We start from the raw sequence: 9,695 nt of genomic DNA on the forward strand, positions 1-9,695 counted from the left end.
ATAGTAGGGGTACCTGAGTGGCTCACTTAGTTAAGCATCTGCCTTCAGCTCAGGTCGTGATCTCTGGATCCTGGGATCTAGCCCCACATCGGGCTCCCCACTCTGGGGGGAACGTAGTTCTCCCTCTCCCTCTGCCTGTCACTCCCCTTGCTTGTGTGCATGCTCTCTTATTCTCTCAAATAAAGGAATAAAATATTTTTAAAAAATAAATAAATAAAAATCAGGGCTGCCTGGGTGGCTCAGCTGTTAAGCATCTGTCTTTGGCTCTGGTAAATCAGGTCACGATCCCAGAGTCCTGGGATCAAGGTCCGCATTGGGCACCCTGCTCAGCAGGAAGCCTGCTTCTCCCTCTCACACTCTCCCTGCTTGTGTTGCCTCTCTTGCTGTCTCCTTCTCTATCAAATAATGAAGTCTAAGAAAGAAAGAAAGAAAGTCCAAAGAATATTTTTCACTTAAAAATATATAAATAAAAATTAAAATGCCTATAAATAAATATTGATCTCTAATAAATAGGTATGCTTTTGTGGAAGTATGAGTTAACAATTCCAAAATTCCCTTTTGTATAATCTAGGCTTCAGGAACATGTAAATATATTAGAAATAATGGGAACTAGGTACTTACTAATGGAGTTACAAATATAAGAAGGAAGTTATAAATATGGATGGAGGAAGAGAAGAATGTACCCTGAAGTATTGAATTAGAATTGAAGGTAACAAGATGATCTCCAGATTTTAGATAAGATGGAGAAAGAGAACTGTGTGTGTCTATGTGTGTGTGTGTGTATTTCCCATGTCTGTTCACGGAGAGGATCTGAAAGCAGATATACCTCTAGCAATAAGCAATATACCCACTTAAGATACAGATTTGGTTTAAAAAAAAAAAGATACAGATTTGGTTTCATTTTCCATTTTAAAGTTTTTATTTTGAAATAATTTCAGATTTACAGGGGCGCCTGGGTGGCTCAGTCAGTTAAGCGTCTGCCTTTGGCTTGGGTGGTGATCGCAGTGTCCTGGGATGGAGCTCCTGCATCAAGCTCCCTGCTCAGCGGGGAGCCTGCTTCTCCCTCTCCCCCTGCTTGTGCTCGTTCTCTCTCTCTCTGCTAAATAAATAAAATCTTTTAAAAAAAAGATTTTATTTATTTATTTGACAGAGAGAGATCACAAGTAGGCAGAGAGGCAGGCAGAGAGGCAGGCAGAAGGGGGGGAAGCAGACTCCCTGCTGAGCAGAGAGCCAGATGTGGGGCTCCATCCCAGGACCCTGAGATTACCACCTGAGCTGAAGGCAGAGGCTTAACCCACTGAGCCACCCAGTGCCCCCAAATAAATAAAATCTTTAAAAAAAAAGAAATAATTTCAGATTTACAGCAAAGTTGCAAAACAATTCCTGTATACCCTTTATTGGGATCCTCCTCTGTTAACTTTCTGCCACTGTCCTTTATCATTCCTTCTTTCTGTGTATGTGTGTATTTTTGTGTCAGGGGTCCCCAAGACCATCCCCCAGTATGGTGATTCAGCAGGATGACTTAGAAGATTCAGCATATAGTTGTACTCCTAGCTAAAGTGTATTGCCGTGAAAGGACAGATACATGACAAGATCAACAAGATAAAAGGGCACTGGTGGAATCTGGAGAAATCCTTGCATGGACTTCCTTAGGCTCCCCACCTGCCTTGAGCAAAGGGAAAAGCGACATGGGCTGAGGTCCAGAGGAAACCAGGCACAAGCTTGTAAGAGTCCTCTCCCAGAGCGGTCACACAGGATGCATTTAATTTCTCTAGCACTGAGCTGTGACAACACGTGTAATGCTTTGTGTACCAGGGAAGCTTGTTAGAGACTCAGTGCCTAAGGTTTTCACTGGGGGATGGTTACGAACCCCCCTCTACCTACCATTTACCAAAATTCCAGGCTCCCTAAAGGAATGCAGGTGCTCAACCTAAATCACATTGTAGAAATGGTTTGGCACAGTGAACCATTCTTACCATTTGGAAAAACTTCTGTATCATGGTAGAAAACTCTTTGTCACCCAAGTTACCAGATGCCAGTCAAGGGCTAACCTTGCAATCAAGTCTTTGTAAGGATAGCCAGTCTCAGTGTCAACTCTTTCCTGTACAAAGATATATAAGAGAAAAACAGTCCCCTATATAACCACAGTATCATTATCAAAATCAGGAAATTAATTTTGATAGATTCCTGTGATCTATTTTGGAAACACTATTCAAAGTTTGCCAATTGTCCCCCTGACACCTTTTTTTTTTTTTTACAGATTTTATTTATTTATTTATTTGAGAGTGGGAGAGCAAGAGAGACAGCAAGAGAGAGCGAGAGCAGGGAGGAGAGGGAGAAGCAGGCTCCCTGATGAGCAGGGAGCCCAATGCAACTTGATCCCAGGATACTGGGATCATGACCTGAGCCAAAGGCAGACGCTTAATCCACTGAACCACTCACGTGCCCCTGACATCCTTCACAGTAAAATAAAATCCTTTTTTTTCTGGTACAGGATTCAGTGCAGAAATCACATGTAGCATTCAGTTGTCATGTTCCTTTACTCTCTTTAAATCTGGATCACTTCCTCAGTTTTCCTTTGTTTTTCTTTTTATGACCTTAGTGTTTCTGAAGAGTACAAACTGTTATTTTGTAGAATGCCCCTCAATTGGAGTTTGCTTGATATTTTTTCATGATTAGATTCAGATTTGAATTTTTGGCGGAAGCACCACAGAAGTGACGCATCTTTCTCAGTGCCTCACATCAGGAGGCAGGAAATACCAGTCTGTCCCCATATTCATGATGTTAATGTTGTCCTCTTGGTGAAGGTAGTGTCCACCAGGTTTCTCCACAGTAAAGTTACCATTTTTCTAATTATAATTAAGAAGTAATTTGTTGGGGGGCACCTGGGTGGCTCAATTGGTTAAGGGTCTGCCTTCAGCTCATGTCATGATCCTGGGGTCCTGGGATCGAGCCTAGCATTGGGCTCCCTGCTCAGTGTAGAGCCTGCTTTTCCCTCTGCCTGTGGCTCCCCGTGCCTGTGCTCTCGCTCTCTCTCTCTCTCTGACAAATAAATAAACAAAATCTTTCAAAATTTTTAAAAAAAGAAATAATCTGTGGGGAGATCCTTTAATACTATGTAAATATAGCATTCCTCATCATACTTTCTCCCCCGGTTTTAGCACCCATTGATGATTCTTGCCCGAAACAATTACTACAGTGGGTGTTTGCCATATAGTAATTTTCTAATTTCATCATTTCTTCTACATTTAGTAGTTGACAACCCACTGTAAGGGAGTTTTCCCTTGTCCTCCATTCATTTACTTAAATTAGCTGGGACTTGTGGATTCTTTTTTTTTTTTAAAGATTTTATTTATTTATTTATTTGAGAGAGAGAGAGAGGCAGAGATGGTGAGGGAGATAGGGAGAGAGAGCACAAGTGGGGAGGAGAGAGAAGCAGGCTCTCCACTGAGCAGGTAGCCCGAAGCAGAGCTCAATCCTATCCCAGGACCCTGGAATCGTGATCTGAGCCGAAGGCAGATGCTTAACCTGACTCAGAGATTTTTCTTAATTTTTTAAAGATTATTTATTTATTTATTTATTTATTCATTTGTTTATTTATTGAGAGAGAGATGAGCAAGACAAGGGGCAGAGGGAGAAGCAGGCTCCCTGCTGAGCAGGGAGCCTGATGTGGGACTCGATCCCAGGACCCTGGGATCATGACCTCAGCCAAAGACAGACACTTAACTGAGCCATCCAGGTGCCCCTCATGGATTTTTTTTAAATTCAAATTCATTCAATGGATGGTCAAACAAGATGCTCCAGATTCACCTTGTACTTTCCTTGCCTCGGCCCTGCAATCAACCATTTCAAAAAGGATCTCTGGTTCCTGTTAGTGGAAAATGATAATTAGACGAGAGAAATCAATTAGAGGTACACTAACTGGAGGAGAAGAAATAAAGATACCTTTATTTTCAGATGATATGATTTTGTACCTGGCAAAACCTACAGAATTAATGATAAAACTATAACAAAGTATTCAGCAAAGTGGAGGGAAGTAAAATTAACATAAAGAAGTCAATGGCCTTCATGGGGCACCTGGAGGGCTCCGTTGGTGGAACATACAACTCTTGATCTCAGGGTTGTGAGTTCGAGCCCCATGTTGGGTGTAGAGCTTTCTAAAAATACATGAACTTTCAAAAATAAATGAATAAAATAAAATCTTTTAAAAAAGACATCAATGGCCTTCATATATACAAATAATAATCAGTTAGAGGATATAATGATAGAGAAATCCCCACTTACAATAGCAGCAATGAGGATAATATACCTTAAGAGGGAATCTAACAAGAAATGCAAAAAAAAAAATCTATAGGAAGAAAACTTTAAACTGTGTTTGTCAAAACCCATAGATCTTTATAGCACACACAAAAATGAATCTTAATCTATGAAAATTTAAAAAAAAATCAACCAGGAGGTCAGGGAATCCCAGGGTGGAATGCAGACTGTGTCAACATAATCTAACTCTATTACAAATGAAGGACATGACCTCACTGAAGAGGGCAGGAAAAGGCATGCTAACCTAAGTAACCTTGGAAAAGGGTTCTTTGACTGGAAACCCCAATGTTAAAGACAAAAGGAACCACAGAAAAACATTTAACTCAATTTTGTTAAAGTTATTTCCCACAGAGGTCCAAGTTAACAATTCTGATATTGCTAGACATGTTTATAGCAATTATATAATTACATAAATGGGTGGTGGATGGTTGGAACCAGGTTTCTCATGTTTGGAGTGGGAAGACATAAATAAGCAAGAAGAGATAGAATGAACTATGAGGTACTGGAATATCGGTATGAATTCATGTTTGTCTTAAAATACATACAGATGGATAGATACAGAAAACATTGTAGATATGTGTACGTGCATGAGTTAGTATACATACCTCTATTTATAGGTCAAAAGACAACTGACAGTCTGGGAGAAAATGCATGCAGTATCTATAAACAGTAAAGCGTTCGTATCCTCCATATACAAAGAACTCTTGAAACTTGAGGGAGAAAGGTCAAAAAAGCCAATAAAAAAAAAGGCAAAGGATGTGAACAGACAATTCACACATTTAAAAAGCATATTGACATGGCCCTTCGATATGTAAAAAGTGTAATCTCACTCATAGTTGGAGAAATGCAAATTAAAACGACCCCAGGAGGATAGATTGACAGATTGTGAAATATCTGTACTATGGGATTCTATTCATCAGTAAAAAGGGGAAAAGTACTGATATAAACAGCAAGTTGGATGAATCTTTTTTTAAAGATTTTATTTATTTATTTGACAGACAGAGATCACAAGTAGGCAGAGAGGCAGGCAGAGAGAGAGAGAAGGAAGCAGGGTCCCCGCTGAGCAGAGAGCCCGATGCAGGGCTCGATCCCAGGACCCTGGGATCATGACCTGAGCCGAAGGCAGAGGCTCAACCCACTGAGCCACTCAGGCACCCCAAGTTGGATGAATCTTAAAGGCATTATGCTGAGTGAAAGGCACCAGGTACATGAGTTCATACTGTCTCATTCCATTTGTATAAAACTCTGAAAAAGACAAATATAATCTATAGTGACAAAAAGCAAATTAGTGGTTGCCTGAGGTATGGGGGGGGTGTTGGGAAGGGGTGCAACAGAACCTGTTGCGGGTGGTGAAAATGGTCTATATACTGATTGTGGTAGTCGTTACAAGGTTATATACATTTGTCAAAACTCACTGAACTGTACCCTTAAGTATATATATTGTTAAACAAACAAACAACAGCTCCAAAATGGAGTTGCTTATGCACATCACCAAGGGAAGACTTAATTACAGTTTTGGCTCTTCCAGATATGAACTCTTACACCAGTCAATCAAGAATCATCTGCTCATGGGGCACCTGGGTGGCTCAGTGGGTTAAGCCTCTGCCTTCAACTCAGGTCATGATCTCAGGGTCCTGGGATCGAGGCCACATCGGGCTCTCTGCTCAGCAGAGAGCCAGCTTCCTCCTCTCCCTCTGCCTGCCTCTCTGCCTACTTAGGATCTCTCTCTCTGTGTCAAATAAATAAATAAAATCCTTAAAAAAAAAAAAAAAGGAAGCACCCGCCCGGCACTAGTTTGGTGGTCTTTCTGACAAACTTCTGCCATCCCCTAAAGGAAAGTAACCTTGCAATAACCAACTTGGGCTTTCTGCTTGGAAAATTTCCTTATTCCTGCTCCCTTCTGGCCATAAATGTCATTTTGTACAGCTTCTCAGGGCTCTTTTCCATCTGCTAGATTAGATACTGCCTAATTCAGATATGTTTTGCTCAAATAAACTCCTAAAATTTTTAATATGCCTACAGTTTATCTTTTAACTATATATATGGGGGGAGAGGGAGAGCATCTCAATAAATTCATGGAATTACAAAAGGTAAAAAGCTCTGGCTGAAAACACTTTCCCAAAGCAGGCAAATTATTTACCCCTATGAAAATGAGGGCAAAAAACCTTCAATAAGATATCATTTCTGGGGCGCCTGGGTGGCTCAGTGGGTTAAGCCGCTGCCTTCGGCTCGGGTCGTGATCTCAGGGTCCTGGGATCGAGCCCTGCGTCAGGCTCTCTGCTCAGCGGGGAGCCTGCTTCCCCCCCCCCTCTGCCTGCCTCTGCCTACTTGTGATCTCTCTCTCTGTGTCAAATAAATAAATAAAATATTAAAAAAAAGATATCATTTCTTACCTCTCAGATTGGAGAAAAAATTTTTAAAGGTTTTACGTATTTATCTGATGGAGGCAGAGAGAGAGAGAAGGAGCACACAAGCAGGGGGAGTAGGAGAGGGAGAAGCAGGCTCTCTACTGAGCAGGGAGCCCGATGTGGGGCTCAATCCCAGGACCTTGGGACCATGACCAGAGCTGAAAGCAGACGCTTAGCCAACTGAGCCAGCCAGGTGCCCCTGGATCAGAGAAAATTTTAAAAAATGACAGCACAGTCTCTTGGAAAGGCTGTGGGAAACAGGTTGTCAAATACATCACTAGTGGGAATGAAATGGGAACAGCCCTTTGGGGAAGAAATTTGGAGATACCCAACAAAACTATATCTGCACTTTTTGATGCAGCAATCCTATTTCTATGTATTGACCCTAAATATATGCCTCAGATAACACAAAATTACATATACATACAAGGGCATTCTTTTTGGCATTGTTTATAATTGCAAAGTATCGGAAACAACCTACATGGGCAAACATAGGCGAGTGGTTAAATTATGATACATCTACAAAATGGGGTACCATGTAGCTGCAAGAGAGACAAGATATAGTGTCAAACGACAAATGCAAAGCACGCTACCCTTCATGCACGAAAAATAAGATAATATACATATATCTGTTCATTTGAGCAAAAAGAAACACAGAAAGGCTAAACCAGAAAGTAAGTAGACTGGTTACCTCCACAACGGTGGGGAGGGGCAAAATGGAATTCTAATAGAAACAAAGGAATCTGACGGTATTTCAAATGAATCACACAGCCTAATGGAAGGGGGGCGAGGAGGAGGAGAACTAACCCAAGTAGTTCTTGAACACAGTAGTTTGACTATCATCAGATTAAAGACAAAAGGAAATGCATCAAATAGTGAAGCTTGTTAAACCCCGTATTTTGATTATTAGACTGTTAGACTATTAGATTATTTGACTTTAGACTGCCATGAGCCTAAAGACAAGAGACTGTAAAACAACTATATTGACCTCTAGTTGGTAGGTTTGTTTTCTGCAGTCTTATGATTTAGCAATTCTGGTTACCTAATGGGTATTATATGATTGCACAAATAAGCAAATTTGTTGTGGATAATGAGAGTCCAGGTTTCTTTTCACTGAAAAAGGGATTTACAAATATGGAAAGTGAGACAACTAGAATGAACCTTGCATTGGTGGGTTGACATGTAAGGTATTAGTAATGAATTTATGTTTTCAAAATATAGATACCTATAGCAAAATAACTAAATAGATATGTATGGCTAGATGGAGAACACATACATGTATTTCCTAGCTTTGTACACTGGGAGGGCCTAGAAACAATTACACCTCAATAGCAATACACACTTTGTCAACCGGCACTGAAAATAAGGTCAGACTGCACTCAGCCATCAAAAAAAAAAATGAAATCTTACCATTTGCCACGACCTGGATGGAACTGGAGGGTATTATGTTAAGTGAAATAAGTCAAAGAAAGACAATTATTATTTGATTTCACCCATACGTGGAATTTAAGAAACAAACCAGAGGATCACAGGGGAAGGGAGGGAAAAGTAAAATAAGGCAAAATCAGAGAGGTAGACAAACCATAAGAGGCTCTTAACTCTAGGAAACAAGCTGAGGGTTGCAGGAGGGGAGATGGGTGGGGGGCTGGGGTAACTGGGGGATGGACATTAAGGAGGGCACTTGGTGTGATATGAACTGTTGAATCACTAAACTCTACCTCTGAAACTAATAATACACTACATGTTAATTAATTGAATTTAAGTTAAAAAAAATAAGGTGAGTCTGGAGCATCTTATAATGCCAACAAGAAAGTGCAAAACAAAAACAAAAGCAAAACGATGGGGGCATGCCAAGGGGACAGGGAAGTCAACTTGAAGGAGCTCCCGCTGGCCAAATCTGGGACAGTTTGAGCACCAAAGGAAATAATGATAGTGATTATAATTCATTGAACAAAATAAGTATGTACAGATATACATACATAAATGGGGGAGAAGAGAAAGCTCTTCCTTAGTGTAGAATAGCAACTAATAAATACCAAAGGAATGTTGGTGTTAGAAAATCATCACTGAATACTGAAGCCAATGGTTCAGAAATTTTGCATAGAAAGAACGATAAGGCAAAGGTGGTGAAACGTAAACAATGGACGAATCTGGGTAAGGGTACCTGGAATTTCCTTGTACCATTCTTGCTTTGGGGTACATTTAAAATGATATAAAAATTAAGTTACCGTCCCCCACCAAAGAAAGATAAAATAGAGAGTATGCTAGTATTGATAATGTCTCTAAACATGCTTTCTAATGTTTCTTTTTCCCAGATAAAAACTACTGCTTGGGTAGTGGGGTTTGTATAGGGAGCCAGAAAGCACAAGAGAGGCTTATAATGCATTTTACTACTTATTTGGATGTTCCTGGGGTTTCGCCATCCTGTTTTTGTTTTTTTTTTTATTCGAAGCTTTTTCTTTTGATTCACTGCCGTTCTTTCCTTTTGGGTAGTTTACATTTATTTCTGGCTAGGCCCTTTACCTAACAGGATGTACGGCGTTTGTTAAGAAAATCAGCATCAAATCTTACCAAAAGGAAAAAAAAAAAAAAAAAAAAAGCCAAGGGCTTCACCAGAAGCGGGATTTCCCTCTGGGGTCACTCGGAGGAGGGCGGGAACAATACCAGCGCGCAAAGCTTCCGCTTTCATTTCTAGGGTTATAAGTCAACCATTCTCATTAAAGGAGTACGGCGGAAGGGTTATTTTCTGTCGGCAAACCCTTCCCTAGCGACGAGTCCACCGATGACATAGGGATGCCACAGTGTCGCATCACAATGGGTGGTCTATGAGACCTCAAAAGCCAGATCAGACGACCTAAGTTTGCAGTAAAACATTAAATTGCAGTTCACCTGATCTGTCAGTTTCACTCTCTTCTCTCCGTCTCCAAAATACTGAACTTCCCGCGTAGACTCCTCCCCCTCCATTCCTGG

The sequence above is a fragment of the Lutra lutra genome, chromosome X (assembly GCF_902655055.1).
Source record: "Lutra lutra chromosome X, mLutLut1.2, whole genome shotgun sequence".
NCBI lineage: Eukaryota > Metazoa > Chordata > Mammalia > Carnivora > Mustelidae > Lutra > Lutra lutra.